A 25,524-nucleotide genomic window follows, 5' to 3' on the forward strand; every position below is an offset into this window, starting at 1 on the left:
GGGGGGTTTTTTACCCACCCCGCATTTGCGATCGCCGGTAATTAACCGTTTACCGGCGATCGCAAAAAAAAAAAAAAAACCTGATCTTTTTTAATTTCTCTGTCCTCCGATGTGATCGTACATCGGAGGACAGAGAAAAGGGGTCCAGAAAGCCCCCCAATACTTACCTGTCTCCCCCGATGCTCCTCGTGGCTCCCGGTGGGTGCCGCCATCTTCAAAATGGCGGGCGCATGCGCAGTGCGCCCGCCGGCCGGCCCCGCGAGAATCTTTGGGGTCTCGGCTGCCGGGGGTAGCCGAGACCCCAAAGAGCATGATCGGGGTCGGTTTTACCGACCCCCGTTTTGCGATCGCCGGTAATTAACTGTTTACCGGCGATCGCAAAAAAAAAAAAAAAAGTCAAAGTGTAATTCTCTGTCCTCTGATGTGATCGCACATCAGAGGACAGAGAAATAGGGGGATTCGGGGACCCTATCATACTCACCTGTGTCCCTGGATCCTCCTGCTGCTCCTCCTGGCCGCCGGCAAAAGAAAATGGCGGGCGCATGCGCAGTGCGCCCACCATCTGTCTCCATCTGCTGGCCGGCAGGAGAACAGCAGTTGGGGCTAAAATTAGGGTTAGGGTTAGGGGTAGGGTTAGGGGTAGGGTTAGGGGTAGGGGTAGGGTTAGGGTTAGGGGTAAGGGTAGGGTTAGGGTTAGGGATAGGGGTAGGGTTAGGGTTAGGGCTAGAGCTAGGGTTAGGGTTAGGGCTATGGGTAGGGGTTGGGTTAGGGTTGGAGCTAAATTTAGGGTTAGGGTTGGGGCTAAATTTAGGGTTAGGGTTGGGGCTAAATTTAGGGTTAGGGTTGGGGCTAAATTTAGGGTTAGGCTTCTTTCACACTTACGTCGGTACGGGGCCGTCGCAATGCGTCGGCCCGACATACCGACGCACGTTGTGAAAATGCGCATGCGCGGTCAGAAATGGCGGATGCGACGTACAAAAAACGTTTCATTGAACGTTTTTTTGTGCCGACGGTCTGCCAAAACACAACTGATCCAGTGCACGACGGACGCGACGTGTGGCCATCCGTCACGATCCGTCGGCAATACAAGTCTATGGGCAAAAAACGCATCCTGAGGGCACATTTGGAGGATCCGTTTTTTGTCCAAAAAGAAGGATTGCGACGGATGCCAAACGATGCAAGTGTGAAAGTAGCCTTAGGGTTAGGGTTGGGGCTGAAGTTGGGGCTAAAGTTAGGGTTAGATTTGGGGTTAGGGTTTGGATTAGAGTTGGTATTAGGGTTAGGGTTGGCATTAGGGTTACGCTTGGGATTAGGGTTAGGTTTGGGATTAGGGTTAAGGTTAGGGTTGTGATTAGGGGTGTATTGGGATTAGGGTTAGGTTTGAGGTTAGGATTGAGATTAGGTTTAGGGGTGTGTTGGATTTAGGGTTTTGATTAGGGTTATGGTTAGGGTTGACATTAGGGTTGTTTTGGGGTAAGGGTTGTGATTATGGTTAGGGTTAGTGATTAGGATTATGGATCAGGTTGGGATTAGGGTTAGGGGTGTGTTGGGGTTAGGGTTGGAGCTAGAATTGGGGGGGTTTCCACTGTTTAGGTACATCAGGGGGTCTCCAAACACGACAGACAATTTTGTGCTCAAAAAGTCAAATGGTGCTCCCTCCCTTCTGAGCTCTGCCGTGCGCCCAAACAGTGGGTTACCCCCACATATGGGGCATCAGCGTACTCGGAATAAATTGGACAACAACTTCTGGTGTCCAATTTCTCTTGTTACCTTTGTGAAAATACAAACTTGGGGGCTACAATATCTTTTTTGTGAAAAAAAAAATATTTTTTTTTTCACGGCTCTACGTTATTAACTTCTGTGAAGCACATGGGGGTTCAAAGTGCTCACCACACATCTAGATAAGTTCCTTAAGGGGTCTAGTTTCCAAAATGGTGTCACTTGTGGGGGGTTTCCACTGTTTAGGCACATCAGGGGCTCTCCAAACGCGACATGGCGTCCAATCTCAATTCCAGCCAATTCTACATTGAAAAAGTAAAACGGCACTCCTTCTCTTCCAAGCTCTGCGGTGCGCCCTAACAGTGGTTTACCCCCACATATTGGGTATCAGCGTACTCAGGAGAAATTGCACAACAACTTTTGTGGTCTAATTTCTCCTGTTACCCTTGTGAAAATAAAAATTTGTGGGCAAAAAGATCATTTTTTGTAGAAAAAATTCGATTTTTTTTTTCACGGCTCTACATTATAAACTTCTGTGAAGCACATGGGGGTTCAAAGTGCTCACCACACATCTAGATAAGTTCCTTAAGGGGTCTAGTTTCCAAAATGGGGTCATTTGTGGGGGGTTTCCACTGTTTAGGCACGTCAGGGGCTCTCCAAACGCGACATGGCGTCCAATCTCAATTCCAGCCAATTCTACATTGAAAAAGTAAAACGGCGCTCCTTCACTTCCAAGCTCTGCGGTGCGCCCAAACAGTGGTTTACCCTCACATATGGGGTATCGACGTATTCAGGAGAAATCGCACAACAACTTTTGTGGTCTAATTTCTCCTGTTACCCTTGTGAAAATAAGAATTTGTGGGTGAAAAGATCATTTTTGTGTAAACAAAAGCGATTTTTTATTTTCACGGCTCTACGTTATAAACTTCTGTGAAGCACTTGGGGGTTCAAAGTGCTCACCACACATCTAGATAAGTTCCTTAAGGGGTCTAGTTTCCAAAATGGTGTCACTTGTGGGGGGTTTCCACTGTTTAGATACATCAGGGGCTCTCTAAACGTGACATGGCGTCCGATCTCAATTCCAGCCAATTCTGCATTGAAAAAGTCAAACGGCGCTCCTTCACTTCTAAGTTCTGCGGTGCACCCAAAAAGTGGTTTACCCCCACATATGGGGTATTGGCGTATTCAGGAGAAATTGCATAACAAAATTTATGGTTACATTTCTGTTTTTACACTTGTGAAAATAAAAAAATGGTTCTGAATTAAGATGTTTGCAAAAAAAGTTAAATGTTCATTTTTTCCTTCCACATTGTTTCAGTTCCTGTGAAGCACGTAAAGGGTTAATAAACTTCTTGAATGTGGTTTTGAGAACCTTGAGGGGTGTAGTTTTTAGAATGGTGTCACACTTCATTATTTTCTATCATATAGACCCCTCAAAATGACTTCAAATGTAATGTGGTCCCTAAAAAAAAAAATGGTGTTGTAAAAATGAGAAATTGCTGGTCAACTTTTAACCCTTATAACTCCCTAACAAAAAAAATTTTGTTTCCAAAATTGTGCTGATGTAAAGTAGACATGTGGGAAATGTTATTTATTAACTATTTTTCGTGACATATCTCTCTCATTTAAGGGCATAAAAATACAAAGTTTGAAAATTGTAAAATTTTAAAAATTTTCGCCATATTTCCGTTTTTTTCATAAATAACCGCAAGTAGTATCGAAGAAATGTTACCACTAACATGAAGTACAATATGTCACGAAAAAACAATCTCAGAATCAGCGGGATCCGTTGAAGCGTTCCAGAGTTATAACCTCATAAAGTGACAGTGGTCAGAAATGCAAAAATTGGCTCGGTCATTAAGTACCAAATTGGCTCTGTCACTAAGGGGTTAACAGGCTGCTGTTAACGCAAGTGCTGATAGAGCTAGCAGATGCTCTATCTGCGCTAGCAGTGACAGACCCAGAAACGCTGCAGCCCGCGTCCCAGGGTCCATCACTCAATGACGGCACATCGCTAGCCCACGCCCATTGTGGGCATGCGCTAGCGATGCGTCCGACATAGGACTTAATGGCAGCGTTAACGGACTGTGTTATGCCGTGGTGTAACGTAGTCCATCTAACGGACGCCTCTAATGCAATGTGAACCGGCACATCTGTAACTATCTGTAACTGTACTGTAATCTCTTACATGTTCAGCAGGACTGATATCTACCACTATATGGCTACCATATGGCAGTAATATCAGTGTTGGTCTTTGCATAGAGATTTTTGTGAGTAACAGTGCGGTCATTTGCTGAGGTTCTCCTACATCCACTATGAGGGTGCGCCACCATAGTTGTGATCAGGATTACCTGGTTCGGGGCCAACTCAGAAGTTCGCCACCCCTGAACCAAATCCCTAGCTATGCCTCTGAGTGGAATATAAAAGAAACTATATGGGTGGCATGGCTTATCCATGGTGGAGTGAGGACACACACTGCTTGTGCTCTGTGGAAACATGCACCTTACATGGATGTTTTCTACTTAATATACCTCTGGTGAAGCCCAGAAAGTGATGAGGCAACAGCCTCGCTATCAATCTCTGGCCCCGAAGGTACACATACCAATTATACCAATTTTATTAGGTGTATTTTTCTCACCCACTCATCCCGACATGGACCAATCTTCTTCAGCTACAATGACGCCAGTGCCCAAACCAGCTGTAGGCAAATGATGAGTTTCCAAGTGCCCTCATTAAACAGAGAAAGAAACCTACACTGAGGATGTCCAATCTGCCCCCATTCCTGGGCACTGCACCTTGGTCTAACAACCCTATACACCACAGCCAGACTAGGTCTGATTTTTGCAACATGCACTTTCACATACCATGAGATGCCTCTTTTATGCTATTCACAGAGTGCATTGTCGCCAGAATAAGCCCTATTGATCCAAATAAACAAAGAGATGTATTATGCAGACTTCACTACTACACAGATAAGGAGGATATTCTTTGCAGTCGTTGGTTCACAAACCCATATCTTTGGAGGGTGTAGTGGTTAAATTATGTCTATGGTCATACAATTTACATGAAGTACCTCTTTCAACGACTTCTTGCAAATATCTGTGAAGTTGGCGCTTCTTACAGATTGGGACACCCTTTTCATTTCAAAAACCTGACCGGCACATCCAAACATAGACTAAGTGTGAACAGGTGCTGAACCTAGAGTCGCCAACTCGTATATAGTTAAGTAAATAAGGCAGCACACTGCAGCGCTAAAACATGTAAACTTGAAATACGAAATTTGAACTGCATTACTGCACTAGAAATATGAAAAATGAGAGCGTTTAGCGCATAAAAATGGCCAATTTTATGTGTACCTGGTCTCTTATACCAGGTCCTAAACTTGCCTTACCTCGCTGAGAATAAACGTCTCCATCTGAATGGGTACATGTGAAACCTCTTCCTAGACTAAAATTCTCTCTCTCTGTGGAGGGGTATTGGACCTGCTGTAATTAAAACACCTGTAGGCTAGGAGGCGGAGTGCACAATCAGAAGGCTAAAGAATACATTTCAAAAACCTGACCGGCACATCCAAACATAGACATGATGGAGACGTTTATTCTCAGCGAGGTAAGGCAAGTTTAGGACCTGGTATAAGAGAGATGCCGTAAAGGGGCTACCAGGTACACATAAAATTGACCATTTTTATGCGCTAAACGCTTTCATTTTTCATATTTCTAGTGCAGTAATGCAGTTCAAATTTCGTATTTCAAGTTTACATGTTTTAGCGCTGCAGTGTGCTGCCTTATTTATTTAACCCTTTTCATTTCATCATAAAGAAAGCTCTACTTTTTCTTAAGGGACACACAGATTGAAATGCTCTGTTTGACTTCCTCAGGATGGATTCCATAACTATTCCTATTTGGCTTTCTATGGAAGGATTTCCACCAATGCTGAAGCATGCAAGAAGGAATGATCATCCATCCTCTATCAGCAATAAGAACGGATCTGATTCTCCTTCGCTGACTTAGGATCCCTCAAATTATTTTCCTGCTTAACACATTGCTGTTGGACTCCCCCTTACGGACGTCTTGTCAAACAGAACGTTTCATGTATACCTTTATCACCTTACACTAATGTTCAGTAATGTTGGGATGTTGGCAGTTCTACATGGCATCAAGTGGTAAACTCTGAATTTGATTGAACCTGTCTTGAGATGGATGGAGATACAAGGGGCATTGGATGGCGCTAGGTCAAAGAGGGGGGTTTTGGACAGGAGAGTTGTTTTGGACCTATTTCACGCCTTGAGAAGTCTCTATAACAATCAATGGCTGTTTGTCCATACTATTTATGATCTTTAAACAGCTATAAGATTCTATAATACTCAATAATACTCATGTTCCCGGTTTTCATCCTGTATAGAAATGAACACCAATACTTGTAGAATTCTAAGCTGCTCTGCCTTCCCTGTCGTACTATAAGTAATTGTATTGGGGGATGTTGTTTCTTCTTCCATGATGCAATGATGTTCCACGGAGCTTTACCTTGCGGTCTTCTTTACACCCCAGTCTAAAAAAGTTTGGCGTCAGGTCAGCAATAAATCCCAAGCATCTAGCGTTAGCTTAGTCCTTTTCATTTTTTTTATCTTCTTTTTTCTATATACCTCCCTGAACCCACTTTGGATTATTGTCATTCCTATGTTACTTCCATTAGCTAGCTTTTTCTTTTTTCTGACATCTCACCCTCTTCCCATCTTTTCCTCCTCCCCACTCACTTCTCTATTCCTTTACCCCTCTCTGTATTTGCCTAATCCTATTAGTACATTGTGAAGATGCCGGCCAATAATGGTTCTGATCTAATAGTGGGTTCCCTGAATGTCAAAATACTACATAGCCCAGAATAATGGTCCATATTATTACATTTCCTATGTAAAAGAAAGCTGGATGTAGCCTTTCTTAAGGAAACACATTTTTGTCAGAGCAAACCTTATAAATTATCTAATTATACATTCCCTACAGTATATCTCAGTTCTTCACCAGATTCAAAATCCATAGTTTCCTGTATATTAATCTCGCTCTCAATACCATGGATATTTTCAGAGTCTCGCAATGATGGAGAAAGATGTTTACTTATGTTCATATGATCTACTGCTTCTAATAAAGTTACATTTGCTTCTGTATATCAACTAACTCAGGTCAGGATAGAGCTCTTTGTACTTTTTAGAACAATTGTCATTGATACGATACATAAGAAGAGACTGAAAGCGCACTCACCGGTATTTGAACAATCAAAGCGGTTTATTCACATGAGATCATGCGGTGCAGGGAGGGTATGTGAATACAAAGAGGATGACAGCTGTTTCGTGCTAGGTGAGCACTTCAACAGATCCAATGGCGAGTGAAGAGAGAGAGGGCCTTTTAACGAAATAGTCTTCCGGTCCCTCCCATTATTCACTTCGTCATAATGAACAATTAGTCACTATCCGGAGGAAAAAAGGGGGAGTGAAACAGTGAAAAGTTAAAATACAATAAAAACATTGACGGGTGACGAAGAATATCATTTAGGAAGAAATATACTATAATGTGATAACCAATACACAGGAATTTTTTACAAAAAAACAGACATGTCAACTTTATCGTTGAACCTTGTTGGTCCAGAAGCATTGGCTCTTAATATCCACTTTGCTTCATTACGCAGAAGCATACGATTTAAATTACCGCCATCCTGCGGTAGGGCAGTTTTCTCTATCCCCGCAAATCGAAGCAATTTTGCATCACCTCCATGTTGTTCATTCATGTGCTTTATCAAACGGGGGACCCCCTTGCCTGTGCGCAATGAATTGAGATGTTCTCTGAATCGAACAAACATTGGGCGAATTGTTTTCCCGATATAGAAAAAACTACAAGGGCAATATAAAATATAAACCACATGAGTTGTTCTACAAGAGATGAAATCACGTACTGTATGCATTATTGGGCCAATTTTTAAATTAGTTCCTGTTTGATGTTGATTACAATAATTACAATGCCCACAACGGAAATTTCCTTTGGGTGCAGTATTTTGGAGCCAATTATTATGAGATGAAGTTACCCGATTTCGAACTATTAAATCCCCTATATTTTTACTGCGGCGGCAGGCAAAAAGGGGACCCTTCTCTGTCATTTCCTTCAACGCTGGATCTTGGCAGAGAATTTGCCAATTTTTTCGAATTGCTGTTCTAATTTGTGCGTCCATAGGACCATATTTAAAGCAGAAAACAAATTTTCTATCATTCTTATATACCGCATGATCTCATGTGAATAAACCGCTTTGATTGTTCAAATACCGGTGAGTGCGCTTTCAGTCTCTTCTTATGTATCATATTGGATCTGTTTTTCTTAAGCAGCACCAAGGTATAATCTTTTCAGCGGTTTTTTTGTTTAGTTTGTTTTCTGACAAAAGGCTTAAACAGTGCATTTTTTTGCCCCTGGAGCAGTAAGGGTCTAGCGTATAGCGGCTGTGCGATTGCATTTTTTTCTCTTTACTCTGGACATTGTCATTGATACGGTTGGAACGCTCATCTTGGGGGGAGACTTCAGTGCGGCTATGGACGCCTCTATGGACAACTGTAAGGGTGTGTCCATCCTTTCCAGCCCCATGCAAAAACGAGTACTAAAACAAGTGCAAGAACATCAGTTGGTTGGTATATGGTGCCTACTCTTCCCAGCAGACAAAGACTTGTCTTTCTGTTCTAACATTCATGATGGACACTTGAGGATTGACTATTTTTTACTAAGACACCAAGATATTACTCTCCTTCAAAGGGCTGATATTGACAATATTTTCTTCTCAGATCACACATTTGTTAGTATCTCTATTGTCCTTACAAAGTTTAGGTCTAAGCAATGCCACTGGAGCCTGAATGAACAATGCGAATGATAGTTCTGCTTCCCTATACGATTGAGGGCTGGCTGAGCTGTCAGGATTGTGAGTAACAGCTCTGCTGCCCAATCTGAGGCAGAGGTGTTTGAGTATTGATTGACAGCTCTGCCATCCTATCTGGCTGGGTCTGTTGGATCTCTTGCAAGTGTCATCAGTTCTGGGTGATTACAGGGCTACTGAGCACTCTGACAATACCCAGACCTTTGCCAATTGTAGCTTTGCTCAAATACTGTGTATGTGTGTTTGCTCTGTACTCTATAGGTACTATAACTGTAAGTGATATTCTGATCCCGTTGCTTACCTAGGATTTATCTTTTTGACCTTCCATTTGACTTACCCCTTATCTTGATCCGCTACCTTCCTAACACTCTGATCTCGGTCTATTACAAGCCTTTTTGGTATTGACCCCAGGCCTCTTGACTATCCTGCCTTACGGTAAGTCTTGTAAGTGTGTGAGTAGGACTTGCCTCAAATTACAATTGGTCAAGGTCTGGCTATTGTCAGAGTGCTAAATAGCCCAGTAATCACCCAGGATAGATGAGACCTTCAGGAGATCTGTGGCGCCCCAGGGTCCTGGTCATCACAGTGGCATTGCTTTCCCCTTGGGGAGAGGGATGTCACGCTTGGGAGCGATGAAGGATATCATTCACCAGGTAAATCTCACATACAACACGTTCACACTCCAGGCCAGAAGGGGGAGCGCTAAACCTGGTTTAGGGTGAACTCCCCTATAAATACATTCTGGTTGGAGGAAAAGGGGCAGTTCCTGTCAGAGGGGAAGGAAGCGGAAAGATGTGCTAGAGTGAGATTGACAGAAGGGAGCTTGTCGAGGAACATCAGCTGAGGCGGGGCTAGTACGATAGGAGAATAGCTGAGCAGACGTTGGGGTCTGCAGCTCCTGGCAGAAAGAGGAAACTTAGAAGGAAAGAACAATTTGTGGAAGGTGTGCAGGAGAGAAAAAGGCACAGGAGAGTGACACCAGGGGAGCAGACCAGTAATTTGGCTACCTCCCTGGCTAGCGCAGATTCCGGTAGCAGGAAGACCGAGGCCGTGTCGGACTCTAAGAGGCACAGCAGAAACCGGAAGGACAGCTGAACTGCAAGTTACCTGTCTGCCCTAAAACCCAGGAGGCACAGTGGCACATAGAGCCCGGGTCTTGATAGAGACCCTGTAAAAAGGCCCAGTTCACCTGTCATACGGGTTTGTGTCCTAACCTATATGGAGGACAGAGAAGAACTGTGAGGACCTTATTAGAAGCCATAGGCAGTAAGGGATTACAACACCACCACGCTTTGAGGAAGGCTTTCATCTCCACCTGGTAAAGGGGACTCTGGATTCGCTTCCAAGCCGGCCGGACCTTGCCTGTCCTGTGATCTGGTGCCCTGGACTGCGGCTGCCTGAAACTATAGTAAACCAGGTAAAGACTGCAAACCTGTGTCCTCGTTCTTTACTGCACCACCCACCACACCATAGGTGCCCTACACCTGGGAAGCCCTGGGGACCCTGCTTCACCTGTGGGAAGCATTACAATCATTGCTGCAATAACATCACCCCAGAGGACCCCTTTAAGCAGTGTCGGTCCCTATCGACCAAACACCACAGGCGCCATCACGAACAATAGACTTTATTCTACAGTTCCCCTTAAAAGACCTTTCCCCCTTCAATATGGCGCCCAGGGACATGGACCAGGTCACAGCCACTGTGACATCCCCTTTAAGACCAGACCCGGTACCAAGTGGCGGGCGCTCCAGATCCCACAGACTTGACCAGATAGGACAGTTATCAATCAATACTAGTAGCGTAGCCCCCGGTGGGCGGTCATTCAGGGCCCTGCGCTCTGAGGGGGCCCATCGGGAGCTACGCTACTATGACTATCGGTGTGCACAGCGTGCCAATACAATTACATTCTGCAGCAAAGCAGGGAGAATTGATCTCCCTGCACTGCCGCCCAGCCGCTATGGAGCCCCTGAGCAGGCGGGGGGCCGTGTGCCAGCAGTGGGCCCCGCCTGTCATCGCAGGGTCAGCTGCCACTGACAGTGGGTGCGTTGACATCAGTACTCGGTGCCTGCAGTCGGAGATGAGCTGGAGCAGGGAGCAGCGCAGGAACCAGGAGGAAGAGAGGTGAGTATTTGGTTTATGGGGCTACATTACACTACAGAGGGTGGCTATGGGGGTGCATTATACTACAGAGGGTGGCTATGGGGGTGCATTATACTACAGAGAGGGTGCATTACATTTAAAAGATGCCTATGTGGGTGTATTATACTACAAAGGGTGGCTATGAGGGTACATTACATTATAGAGGATGCCTATGGGGTGCATTACATTATAGAGGATGGCTATGGGGTGCATTACATTATAGAGGATGCCTATGGGGTGCATTACACTACAGAGGGTGGCTATGGGGGTGCATTATACTACAAAGGGTGGCTATGGGGGTGCATTACATTATAGAAGATGGCTATGGGGGTGCATTACATTATAGAGGATGCCTGTGGGGTGCATTACACTACAGAGGGTGGCTATTGGGATGCATTATACTACTGAGGGTGGCTATGGGGGTGCATTACATTATAGAGGATGCATTACATTATAAAAGATGCCTATGGGGGTGCATTATACTACATAGGGTGGATATGGGGGTGCATTACATTATAGATGATGCCTATGGGGTGCATTACACTACAGTGGGTTACTATTGGGATGCATTATACTACAGAGGGTGGCTATGGGGGTGCATTACATTATAGATGATGCCTATGGGGTGCTTAACACTACAGAGGGTGGCTATGGGGGTGCATTATACTACAGAGGGGGTGCATTACATTATACAAGATGCCTATGTGGGTGTATTATACTACAGAGGGTGGCTATGGGGGTACATTACATTATAGAGGATGCCTATGGGGTGCATTACATTATAGAGGATGGCTATGGGGTGCATTACACTACAGAGGGTGGCTATGCGGGTGCATTATACTACAAAGGGTGGCTATGGGGGTGCATTACATTATAGAAGATGGCTATGGGGGTGCATTACATTATAGAGGATGCCTGTGGGGTGCATTACACTATAGAGGGTGGCTATTGGGATGCATTATACTACTGAGGGTGGCTATGGGGGTGCATTACATTATAGAGGATGCATTACATTATAAAAGGTAAGCTATAGGCTGGACCACGGTGAGTCATTGGACGTGGTCTATCTCGATTTTTCCAAAGCGTTTGATACCGTGCCGCACAAGAGGTTGGTACACAAAATGAGAATGCTTGGTCTGGGGGAAAATGTGTGTAAATGGGTTAGTAACTGGCTTAGTGATAGAAAGCAGAGGGTGGTTATAAATGGTATAGTCTCTAACTGGGTCGCTGTGACCAGTGGGGTACCGCAGGGGTCAGTATTGGGACCTGTTCTCTTCAACATATTCATTAATGATCTGGTAGAAGGTTTACACAGTAAAATATCGATATTTGTAGATGATACAAAACTATGTAAATCAGTTAATACAAGAGAAGATAGTATTCTGCTACAGATGGATCTGGATAAGTTGGAAACTTGGGCTGAAAGGTGGCAGATGAGGTTTAACAATGATAAATGTAAGGTTATACACATGGGAAGAAGGAATCAATATCACCATTACACACTGAATGGGAAACCACTGGGTAAATCTGACAGGGAGAAGGACTTGGGGATCCTAGTTAATGATAAACTTACCTGGAGCAGCCAGTGCCAGGCAGCAGCTGCCAAGGCAAACAGGATCATGGGGTGCATTAAAAGAGTTCTGGATACACATGATGAGAGCATTATACTGCCTCTGTACAAATCCCTAGTTAGACCGCACATGGAGTACTGTGTCCAGTTTTGGGCACCGGTGCTCAGGAAGGATATAATGGAACTAGAGAGAGTACAAAGGAGGGCAACAAAATTAATGAAGGGGATGGGAGAACTACAATACCCAGATAGATTAGCGAAATTAGGATTATTTAGTCTAGAAAAAAGACGACTGAGGGGCGATCTAATAACCATGTATAAGTATATAAGGGGACAATACAAATATCTCGCTGAGGATCTGTTTATACCAAGGAAGGTGACTGGCACAAGGGGGCATTCTTTGCGTCTGGAGGAGAGAAGGTTTTTCCACCAACATAGAAGAGGATTCTTTACTGTTAGGGCAGTGAGAATCTGGAATTGCTTGCCTGAGGAGGTGGTGATGGCGAACTCAGTCGAGGGGTTCAAGAGAGGCCTGGATGTCTTCCTGGAGCAGAACAATATTGTATCATACAATTATTAGGTTCTGTAGAAGGACGTAGATCTGGGGATTTATTATGATGGAATATAGGCTGAACTGGATGGACAAATGTCTTTTTTCGGCCTTACTAACTATGTTACTATGTTACTATGTAAGATGCCTATGGGGGTGCATTACATTATATAAGATGCCTATGGGGGAGCATTATATTACAGAGGATGCCTATGAAGGAGCATTACATTAAAGAGGATGCCTATAGGGTGCATTACACTACAGATGTTGCCTATGGGGCTGCATTACACTAAAGAGGCTGCCTATGGGGCGCATTACACTACAGAGGCTGCCTATAGGGGTGCATTACGCTATAGAGTCTGCCTATGGGGAGTTCAGTATACTATAGAGTCTGCCTACGTGAAGGGCGTTATACTATATGGACACCTATAGGGACTGCATTATAATATATGGAGCCCTATGGGGAGTGCATTATACTTTATATAGAGTCTGCCTATGGGGAGTGCATTATACAATATGGAGGCCTATGGGGAGTGCATTATACTATGTGGAGACCTTTGGGTAGTGCATTATACTATATTGAGGACTGGTGTATTATCCTATATGAAGGCTTTCTAGGGGGACATCATAGTGTGGAGATTACAGTGACGGGGCCATCATACACCGTTGGAACCATTAAACAGTTTGGGGGATATTAAGGCATCAGTATATATACAGTGAGGGGGCATTGTACTGTGTATAAGAGAGCATCATATTGTGTATATGTTATGATTCGGTAATTCAGTACCACAATGGACATAGAAGTCAGAGCACATACAGTGAACTCACAATAACCCAAAAACATAGAACGAGCTCTGAGACGTGGGAACTCTGCTGACCGCAATCCCTAAACCTCTCCAACCACACTAGAGGCAGCCGTGGATTGCGCCTAACGCTCCCTATGCAACTCGGCACAACCTGAGAAACTAGCTAGCCTGAAGATAGAAAATTAGCCTACCTTGGCTCAGAGAAATACCCCAAAGGAAAAGGCAGCCCCCCACATATAATGACTGTGAGTAAGATGAAGAGACAAACGTAGAGATGAAATAGATTTAGCAAAGTGAGGCCCGACTTTCTGAACAGAGCGAGGATAGGAAAGGTAACTTTGCGGTCAACACAAAACCCTACAAACAACCACGCAAAGGGGACAAAAAGACCCTCCGTACCGTCTAACGGCACGGAGGTACACCCTCTGCGTCCCAGAGCTTCCAGCAAGCAAGAAAAAACAAATATGCAAGCTGGACAGAAAAAACAGCAAACAAAATAACAAAAACGGAACTTAGCTATGCAGAGCAGCAGGCCACAGGAACGATCCAGGAGGAAACAAGTCCAATACTAGAACATTGGCTGGAGGCCAGGATCAAAGCACTAGGTGGAGTTAAATAGAGCAGCACCCAACGACTTCACCACATCACCTGAGGAAGGAAACTCAGAAGCCGCAGTACCACTCTCCTCCACCAACGGAAGCTCATAGAGAGAATCAGCCGAAGTACCACTTGTGACCACAGGAGGGAGCTCTGCCACAGAATTCACAACAGTACCCCCCCTTGAGGAGGGGTCACCGAACCCTCACCAGAGCCCCCAGGACGACCAGGATGAGCCATATGAAAGGCACGAACAAGATCGGGAGCATGGACATCAGAGGCAAAGACCCAGGAATTATCTTCCTGAGCATAACCCTTCCACTTAACCAGATACTGGAGTTTCCGTCTTGAAACACGAGAATCCAAAATCTTCTCCACAATATACTCCAACTCCCCCTCCACCAAAACCGGGGCAGGAGGATCAACAGATGGAACCATAGGTGCCACGTATCTCCGCAACAATGACCTATGGAATACGTTATGGATGGAAAAAGAATCTGGAAGGGTCAAACGAAAAGACACAGGATTAAGAACCCCAGAAATCCTATACGGACCAATGAAACGAGGTTTAAACTTAGGAGAGGAAACCTTCATAGGAATATGACGAGAAGACAACCAAACCAAATCCCCAACACGAAGTCGGGGACCCACACAGCGTCTGCGATTAGCGAAACGTTGAGCCTTCTCCTGGGACAAGGTCAAATTGTCCACTACATGAGTCCAAATCTGCTGCAACCTGTCTACCACAGTATCCACACCAGGACAGTCCGAAGACTCAACCTGCCCTGAAGAGAAACGAGGATGGAACCCAGAGTTGCAGAAAAACGGCGAAACCAAGGTAGCCGAGCTGGCCCGATTATTAAGGGCGAACTCAGCCAAAGGCAAAAAGGACACCCAGTCATCCTGATCAGCAGAAACAAAGCATCTCAGATATGTTTCCAATCTCTGTCAGAAACGATATTCTCTGGAATGCCATGTAAACGAACCACATGCTGGAAAAACAATGGCACCAAATCAGAGGAGGAAGGCAATTTAGACAAGGGTACCAAATGGACCATCTTAGAGAAGCGATCACAGACCACCCAAATGACTGACATTTTTTGAGAGACGGGAAGATCTGAAATAAAATCCATAGAGATATGTGTCCAAGGCCTCTTCGGGACCGGCAAGGGCAAAAGCAACCCACTGGCACGAGAACAGCAGGGCTTAGCCCGAGCACAAATCCCACAGGACTGCACAAAAGAACGCACATCCCGCGACAGAGATGGCCACCAAAAGGATCTAGCCACTAACTCTCTGGTACCAAAGATTCCAGGATGACCAGCCAACACCGAACAATGAACCTCAGAGATAACTTTATTCGTCCACCTATCAGGGACAAACAGTTTCTCCGCTGGGCAACGATCAGGTTTATTAGCCTGAAATTTTTGCAGCACCCGCCGCAAATCAGGGGAGATGGCAGACACAATTACTCCCTCTTTGAGAATACCCGCCGGCTCAGATAAACCCGGAGAGTCGGGCACAAAACTCCTAGACAGGGCATCCGCCTTCACATTTTTAGAGCCCGGAAGGTACGAAACCACAAAGTCAAAACGGGCAAAAAACAGCGACCAACGAGCCTGTCTAGGGTTCAACCGCTTGGCAGACTCGAGATAAGTCAAGTTCTTGTGATCAGTCAAGACCACCACGCGATGCTTAGCTCCTTCAAGCCAATGACGCCACTCCTCGAATGCCCACTTCATGGCCAGCAACTCTCGATTGCCAACATCATAATTTCGCTCAGCAGGCGAAAACTTCCTGGAAAAGAAGGCGCATGGTTTCATCACCGAGCAATCAGAACTTCTCTGCGACAAAACAGCCCCCGCTCCAATCTCAGAAGCATCAACCTCGACCTGGAATGGAAGCGAAACATCTGGTTGACACAACACAGGGGCAGAAGAAAAACGACGCTTCAACTCTTGAAAAGCTTCCACAGCAGCAGAAGACCAATTGACCACATCAGCACCCTTCTTGGTCAAATCGGTCAATGGTTTAGCAATACTAGAAAAATTGCAGATGAAGCGACGATAAAAATTAGCAAAGCCCAGGAACTTTTGCAGACTTTTCAGAGATGTCGGCTGAGTCCAATCATGGATGGCTTGGATCTTAACAGGGTCCATCTCGATATTAGAAGGGGAAAAAATGAATCCCAAAAATTAAACCTTCTGAACACCAAAGAGACACTTTGATCCCTTCACAAACAAAGAATTAGCACGCAGGACCTGAAACACCGTTCTGACCTGCTTCACATGAGACTCCCAATCATCCAAGAAGATCAAAATATCATCCAAGTATACAATCAGGAATTTATCCAGGTACTCTCGGAAGATGTCATGCATAAAGGACTGAAACACTGATGGAGCATTGGCAAGTCTGAATGGCATTACTAGGTACTCAAAATGGCCCTCGGGCGTATTAAATGCAGTTTTCCATTCATCGCCTCGCTTAATACTCACAAGATTATACGCACCACGAAGATGTATCTTGGTGAACCAACTAGCCCCCTTAATCCGAGCAAACAAATCAGATAACAACGGCAAGGGGTACTGAAATTTAACCGTGATCTTATTTAGAAGGCGGTAATCTATACAAGGTCTCAGCGAACCATCCTTCTTGGCCACAAAAAAGAACCCCGCTCCTAATGGTGACGATGACGGGCGAATATGCCCCTTCTCCAAGGACTCCTTCACGTAACTCCGCATAGCGGCATGCTCAGGCACAGATAAATTAAACAGTCGACCTTTTGGGAATTTACCACCAGGAATCAAATCGATAGCACAATCACAATCCCTATGCGGAGGTAGGGTATCGGACTTGGGCTCATCAAATACATCCCGGTAATCAGACAAGAACTCTGGGACCTCAGAAGGGGTGGATGACGAAATAGACAGAAATGGAACATCACCATGTACCCCCTGACAACCCCAGCTGGACACAGACATGGATTTCCAATCTAATACTGGATTATGGACTTGTAGCCATGGCAACCCCAACACGACCACATCATGCAGATTATGCAACACCAGAAAGCGAATAACCTCCTGATGTGCAGGAGCCATGCACATGGTCAGCTTGGTCCAGTATTGAGGCTTATTCTTGGCCAAAGGCGTAGCATCAATTCCTCTCAATGGAATAGGACACTGCAAGGGCTCCAAGAAAACCCCACAACGCCTAGCATACTCCAAGTCCATCAAATTCAGGGCAGCGCCTAAATCCACAAATGCCATGACAGAATAAGATGACAAAGAGCAGATCAAGGTAACGGACAAAAGAAATTTTGACTGTACCGTACCAATGGTGGCAGACCTAGCGAACCGCTTAGTGCGCTTAGGACAATCAGAGATAGCATGAGTGGAATCACCACAGTAGAAACACAGCCCATTCTGACGTCTGTGTTCTTGCCGTTCAACTCTGGTCAAAGTCCTATCGCACTGCATAGGCTCAGGTTTATGCTCAGATAATACCGCCAAATGGTGCACAGATTTACGCTCACGCAGGCGTCGACCGATCTGAATGGCCAAAGACATAGATTCATTCAGACCAGCAGGCATAGGAAATCCCACCATGACATCCTTAAAGGGAAGGTGCCGTGATTTTAATTTTTGTATTAATAATTATTGATTATACAATCAATTATTTTTAATACAAAATTAAATTAACTACTTTAATAGTTTTTTATTTATTGACATTTGTGTGTGCCACTGGGGGCTGCCATTTTGACTAGTGGGGGTGTGTGTGTCTGGGAACGACACTTGCACTCCTCACTTACGGCACACATGGACATAGGAGCCAACAGTCGGACCCCGACCGCATCTCTTACATTGAGGCCGCTTCTCCTGCCTCTCAGCTGTGACCTGGACACGCCCACTGGGCTGCTACGTCACAGCTGTGAGAGGAGATCGCGGCCATTTTGTTTGCTGTGGGCTGCGAGGACAGAAGATGTTGAGGAGAAGCTGCTGGGAGCGAGGGTTTGGGGTAAGTATCTGCAGCATTAGCAGTGATCACAGCCTGTACTTATTACAGTACAGGCTGCGATCACTGCCGACCTGCCCTGTGTTGCTGAAAGCTTCCTCCCTCAGTCCAGGGGCAGGAAATCCCCCAGCAGCAGCAGTGTGTCTCCCTGTACATGGAGCGTTGTGTGTGCAGCACTGATCTGTGGCAACACTTCATCACCCCACACAGTGACTGTCCCTGTAGATTGCAGCCTGGAGTCTGAAGCCCCATGATTCTAAAAATAGAGCGATTCTCTGCAGCAGGGGATCCCTCCTGGTTACAAGGGGCGGCACCCAGGCTGGCCTGTAATGGTTAAAGGGAACCTGTCACCCCGTTTTTTCAGATTGAGCTATAAGTACTGTTAAATAGGGCCTGCGCTGTGCGTTACTATAGTGTATGTAGTGTACCCTGATTCCCCATGTATGCTGAGAAATACATTACCAAAGTCGCCGTTTTCGCCTGTCAATCAGGCTGGTCTGGTCAGGTGGGCGTGTTCACAGCGCTCTTTTCTTCTCCAGCTTTCCGTTGGTGGCGTAGTGGTGTGCGCATGTCCAAGGTCCGAATTCCCTGCGCCCACGTGAAGACACAGAGCGCGATCTGCGCTGTCATTCCTTTCATCGGTGGGGGCGGCCATCTTCCTGGGGCCGCGCGTGCGCAGATGGAGTGCTCTGCTGCACGGGGCTTCAGGAAAATGGCCACGGGATGCCGCGCGTGCGCATTAGAGATCGCGGCGGCCATTTTCCCAAAGCGAAACTCGGCTTTGGGAAAATGGCCGCCGCGATCTCTAATGCGCACGCGCGGCATCCCGCGGCCATTTTCCTGAAGCCCCGTGCAGCAGAGCACTCCATCTGCGCACGCGCGGCCCCAGGAAGATGGCCGCCCCCACCGATGCAAGGGATTACAGCGCAGATCGCGCGCTGTGTTTTCACGTGGGCGCAGGGAATTCGGACCTTGGACATGCGCACACCACTACGCCACCAACGGAAAGCTGGAGAAGAAAAGAGCGCTGTGAACACGCCCACCTGACCAGACCAGCCTGATTGACAGGCGAAAACGGCGACTTTGGTAATGTATTTCTCAGCATACATGGGGAATCAGGGTACACTACATACACTATAGTAACGCACAGCGCAGGCCCTATTTAACAGTATTTATAGCTCAATCTCAAAAAACGGGGTGACAGGTTCCCTTTAACCCTTCCCTGCCTGCAGCTGTGCATGGTGCAGGGGGATCAGTGTGCAGGCAGGCAGCAGCCTGGGGGCTTCACCTATGGATCAGGTGGGAGGTCTGCACAGTGTAAAGAGGTGGGCACAGTAATAGTGTTCTAACATTTGGGCTATGGTTGGCACAAGGAAGCAGACCCAGGGGGTGATGACACTCAGCAAGCTCTAGCTGCTGTGTCACTACAAGTCCCAGCATGCCAGGACTGAGCTCCTAAGTGTTGTAGTCCTGCAGCTCCTCAGGTCTCCTGCCTGATCGTCCTACTATACAGTGCAGAGCAGAGGGCAGGTGGTCTGAGACTAGTGATCCAGGGAGCAGAAGAGGAAAGACTGAGACTGAGCCCTGACACCCACCCTAAGCTCACTGACCCACCCCATGCCCCCTGACACCCATCTCCTGCTCCCTGAAACCCACCTCAATCTCACCGACACCCCAAGCCTGCTGTCTTTCAGGACAAGCTGTGAGGATCGTCACCAGGGGCGTACATACAAATCATAGGGCGACATAGCATAAGGTCTAATTGCCCCCCCCAAAAAAAAAAAAATAATAATTGTGGGGGTCACAGAAGGGCATAGCTCACAACTTTCCTGCCTTTACATAATAAATATACCGCCATATATATTTATTACATAATACTGCCATATAGGTCATACATAATGCCGCCAGATATATCTATTACATAATACTGTAATATGGACGGAACGTAATGTTGCCATATATATATTTTTTGCATACTGCTGCCATATAGATCAAACATGATGCCACCATATAATGTATATTTTTTACATAATGCTGCCATATAGACCACACTTGATGCCGCTAATTATTATGTGTGACCTGTATGATGGCATTATGTGTGATCTATATGACAGTATTATATGTAATATGTATGGTTGTATTATGTTTGATCAGTATGGTGCAATAATATAAGAACTATATGACGGGATTATATGAGAACTGTATTGTGGGATTATGTGTGATCTATCTATGTGGCAGTATTATGTGAGAATTATATGGTGGTTTTATGTGTGATCTATATGGCGGTATTATGTGTGATCTGTATGTCAGTATTATATTCAGAAAGCGGACCCATTCTAGGGTGGTTCTGGCTGAGCACCTGCACGCGGGTCTGGGGTAATAGAGGGGACAGCATGACCTCCAGTTAGGTGTAGTCAGGGGAAGGCTGGTGAGGCAGCTGAAGAGAGGGGTCTCATTTTTATTGTTACTATATGGCTACATTTCCTTCCCAGCGTCACCCCGACTGTGCCTGTCGCCTTGCTTTCACACATCGCCAGGACAGGATCTGAGGAGGGGAATTGGGTCTGCATGCAAAGTCTGGATCAGAACAGGCCATCAATCCTCAGAAATGTTTCCTGGATTTCTGTGGAGCAGACGGTCCATCCAGGTGTGTATAAGACAGCGCTCTATGTATAATCCCTGGCTGCTCCGCGCACCAAACAGGGGGCCCCTATAGACCAGCACACTACTCTCCTGAAATACTCTGTGCTGCTGTCACCCTGCTCCCTCCACCACATATCTCCCAGAATCCTTGCTGCCTGCCATGGTGACTGTCTACTTGTCAGTATAAGGCTGCTTTCACACTAGCGTCGGTACGGGCCTTTCACAGTGCGTCGTACTGACGCATGCTGTGAAAGAAATGCCCGACGTGGGCAGCGGAAGCAGTCTTGCGACGCTTCCATTGCCCCATTGTAAGGTTTGGGCATGAGGGGGCGGAGTTTCGGCCGTGCATGCGCGGTCGAAAATGGTGGACTCGACGCACAAACGTTACATGCGTCGGTAATGTTAGTCTATGGGGAAAAACGCATCCTGCAGACAACTTTGCAGGATGCGTTTTTTCTCCTGAATGACGCATTGCACCGTACAGCCAAAATCGCTAGTGTGAAAGTAGCCTAAGGTTTGCCGTCCACGCTCAGTATTTGGTCAGTATTTTACCTCAGTATTTGTAAGCCAAATCCAGGAGTGGGTGATAAATGCAGAAGTGGTGCATATGTTTCTATTATACTTTTCCTCTATTTGTTCCACTCCTGGTTTTGGCTTACAAATACTGAGGTAAAATACTGACCAAATACTGATAGTGTGACGGCAGCCATACTCTGCAGTCACCAACAAAATGGCTGCTCACTGGGTCCCTGAATCTCATCCTCTCTAATCCCTTAGCAAACACCCAGAAGGGGAGGAGACATCACACAGGTCAGCAGACTCCGCCCATAATTACTGCAGTGCTGTAATGTGAGCTATTTGTACACTAGGTTTTTCTGAAATTTCAGCAGCTGCTCCCCCTAGTGTTGAAAAGTGGAAATTCCAAAACTTTTCAAATTATTTTTCATATTTTACTAAATTATAAACAAATGATAATATTTTTGTAAGAAAATGTAATCATTAATTCTTTACATTTTTACAATTTCTGAAAAATTTTTTTTTTTTATGGCACCTTCCCTTTAAGGGCTTCAGAGAGACCCTTTCTGAAAATAGCTGCGAGCGCACCTTCATTCCATTGAGTGAGTACGGACCACTTTCTAAATTTCTGACAATATACCTCTATCTCATCCTGACCCTGACACAGAGCCAGCAAATTCTTCTCTGCCTGATCCACCGAATTAGGTTCATCGTACAGCAATCCAAGCGCCAGGAAAAACGCATCAATATTACATAATGCAGGATCTCCTGGCGCAAGAGAAAATGCCCAGTCCTGAGGGTCGCCACGTAAAAAAGAAATAATGATCCTAAGTTGTTGAACTGGGTCACCAGAGGAGCGAGGTTTCAAAGCCAGAAATAGTTTACAATTATTTTTGAAACTCAGAAACTTAGTTCTATCTCCAAAAAACAAATCAGGAATAGGTATTCTAGGTTCTAACATAGATTTCTGATCAATAGTGTCTTGAATCTTTTGTACTCTTGCCGAGAGCTGATCCACACATGAAGACAGACCTTTAATGTCCGTCGCTACACCTGTGTACTGAACCACCCAAATGTCTAGGGGAAAAAAAAGGCAAAACACAGTGCAGAGAAAAAAAAATGGTCTCAGAACTTCTTTTTTCCCTCTATTGAGAATCATTAGCACTTTGGGCCTCCAGTACTGTTATGATTCGGTAATTCAGTACCACAATGGACATAGAAGTCAGAGCACATACAGTGATCTGACAATACCCCAAAACATAGAACGAGCTCTGAGACGTGGGAACTCTGCTGACCGCAATCCCTAAACCTCTCCAACCACACTAGAGGCAGCCGTGGATTGCGCCTAACGCTCCCTATGCAACTCGGCACAGCCTGAGAAACTAGCTAGCCTGAAGATAGAAAATTAGCCTACCTTGGCTCAGAGAAATACCCCAAAGGAAAAGGCAGCCCCCCACATATAATGACTGTGAGTAAGATGAAGAGACAAACGTAGAGATGAAATAGATTTAGCAAAGTGAGGCCCGACTTTCTGAACAGAGCGAGGATAGGAAAGGTAACTTTGCGGTCAACACAAAACCCTACAAACAACCACGCAAAGGGGGCAAAAAGACCCTCCGTACCGTCTAACGGCACGGAGGTACACCCTCTGCGTCCCAGAGCTTCCAGCAAGCAAGAAAAACCAAATATGCAAGCTGGACAGAAAAAACAGCAAACAAAATAACAAAAACGGAACTTAGCTATGCAGAGCAGCAGGCCACAGGAACGATCCAGGAGGAAACAAGTCCAATACTAGAACATTGGCTGGAGGCCAGGATCAAAGCACTAGGTGGAGTAAAATAGAGCAGCACCCAACGACTTCACCACATCACCTGAGGAAGGAAACTCAGAAGCCGCAGTACCACTCTCCTCCACCAACGGAAGCTCATAGAGAGAATCAGCCGAAGTACCACTTGTGACCACAGGAGGGAGCTCTGCCACAGAATTCACAACAGTATAGAGCTGTACAGGGGGGAGACTCGGGACATTATTAAATGTAAAGTGGGCACTTATTGTTATAGGGGAACTCAGGTTACTGTGACTGTCAATGGAGCATATAGGGCAATATTACTTTTTATGGGACAAAATGTGGGCACTGTTTTCTATGGCACTTGCACCTGGCATTACTATATTCTAGAGCAGGGGTGGGGAACCTCCGGCCCACGACCGCATGCGGCCCGCAGCGGCTTTTCATGAAGCCCGCAGGAAGATCCCCAGAGTCCGCAATGTCCTGGCGGCAGCCGCATCCTAAAGGCAGCCGGCCCTTTAACTCCAAGTGCATGGCACCCAGCATTCATCACAGAACCTGCCTGCCCTGCACATGAATGATGTAATTGGGGTGGGCGGGGTTAGCTCTGGGGTGGGTGGGGTTTGCGCCTAATGCTCTCCCATCCTCCTGTCCCAGAAGAGCCAGGAGCTGCTGCAGCTAGACTAGAGTCCAGAGTGATCTCTGTGCTGGCAGCTCTGTACCTGTAGGTGATCTGTGTCCCTCAGCTATGTGCCCACTGTGATCTCTGCCCCCCGCTATGCGCCCACTATGATCTGTGCCCCCTGCTATATGCCCCAATATGATTTCTTTGCACTGCCAAATATAAGCCCCCTGTGATCTCTGTGCCTCCCAACTATGTGCCCCCATGTCATCTCTGTCCCCCTCCTGTGATCCCTGTGCCCCCCGCTATGTGCCCCAATATGATCCCTTTGCCCCCCAGCTATAAGCCTCCTGTGATCTCTGTGACTCCCAGGTATGTGTCCCATGTCACCTGTGCCCCTGTGATCCCTGTGCCCCCTAGCTATGTGCCCACTGTGATCTCTCTGACCCCCAGCTATGTACCCCCTGTGATCTCTGTTCCCCCTGTAATTTCTGTGCCATCCAGCTATATGCCCCCTGTGATCTCTGTGCCCCCCAGCTTTGTGCCCCCTGTGATCTATGTGCTCCTTGTGCCCCCCTGCTATGTACCCCCTGCAATATTTGTGCTCCCATGTGATCTGTGCCACCTATGATCTCTGTCCCCTCCAGCTATGTGCCCCCAGCTATGTGCCCCTCCGTGATCTCTGTGCCCCCCAGCTATGTGCATCCCTGTGATCACTGTGGCTCCCAGCTTTGTGCCCCCCTGTGATCTATGTGCCCCCTGTGATCCCTGTGCCCCCCTGCTATGTACCCCCCTGTGATATTTGTGCTCCCATGTGATCTGTGCCCCCTGTGATCTCTGTCCCCTCCAGCTATGTGCCCCTCCATGATCTCTGTGTCCCCCAGCTATGGGCCCTCCTTTGATCTTTGTGTCCCCCTGTGATTTCTGTGGCCCCTGTGATCTTCGTGCCACCCCTGGAAAAGCAGCTGTGAGAAGCAACATGATCAGCATCACCGAACATCACAGCGGCACCAAAGAGAAGCAGCTCCAGCCGTCACATTAAGGGTGAGTTACCATAATTAATTGTTTGACTAAATATACCTGGTTCATTTTCAAGGTGATCATTTTTATGTGGCCCCCGGATGATGGTAGAAATTTCCAAATGGCCCCCGGCCGGACAAAGGTTCCCCACCCCTGTTCTAGAGGGTTGCTTTAGAATTTAGAGGGCACAGAGAACCACACAGCAGGTGCAGTAATAGGGACACATACGGCAGCAGCGGCTCAGTATTGGGGTATCAGGTGTAGTAATAGGGACACATACGGCAGCAGCGGCTCAGTATTGGGGTATCAGCAGGATGATGAGTGTGCAGGTTGGGAATAGATGGTGATGGGGCTGAAAATATGAGAAGTGAAATGTGTCTTTGTTGTATTCTCTGCAGCCGAGTTCTGGCTGGAAGAAGTTGTCATGTTTGTCTGGGCCAGATGGAAAAGATGTGAAAAGTGAACGATTCCATCAGAAAGAACATCAGCAGTAAGTCATTATCTGTAACTGTGCTGTGATCTCTTACATGTTCTGTAGGACTGGTGTCTACCACTGACCATATGGCGGTAATATCAATATTGGTCTTTATATAGAGATTATTTTCAGCAACAGTGTGGTCATCTGCTGAGGTTCTCTCCACTATT

At 46.3% G+C, this 25,524-nt stretch overlaps 1 protein-coding gene across 2 annotated transcripts in view; it reads right to left on the reverse strand.

Annotated features, from left to right (window-relative positions):
* LOC138664693 (uncharacterized) overlaps nt 1–25,524 on the reverse strand; it is a 65,277-nt gene that overhangs the window by 18,829 nt on the left and 20,924 nt on the right. The window contains exon 1 of one of the 2 annotated variants that reach the window (XM_069751612.1): nt 6,972–7,123. The exons of the other annotated variant lie outside the window; for it this stretch is intronic. The gene's annotated coding sequence lies outside the window, so the exon portion shown is untranslated. Of the gene's footprint in view, nt 1–6,971; nt 7,124–25,524 lie in introns of those variants that run through there. 2 annotated transcript variants of the gene reach the window in all.

The sequence above is a fragment of the Ranitomeya imitator genome, chromosome 2 (assembly GCF_032444005.1).
Source record: "Ranitomeya imitator isolate aRanImi1 chromosome 2, aRanImi1.pri, whole genome shotgun sequence".
Taxonomy (NCBI): Eukaryota; Metazoa; Chordata; class Amphibia; order Anura; family Dendrobatidae; genus Ranitomeya; species Ranitomeya imitator.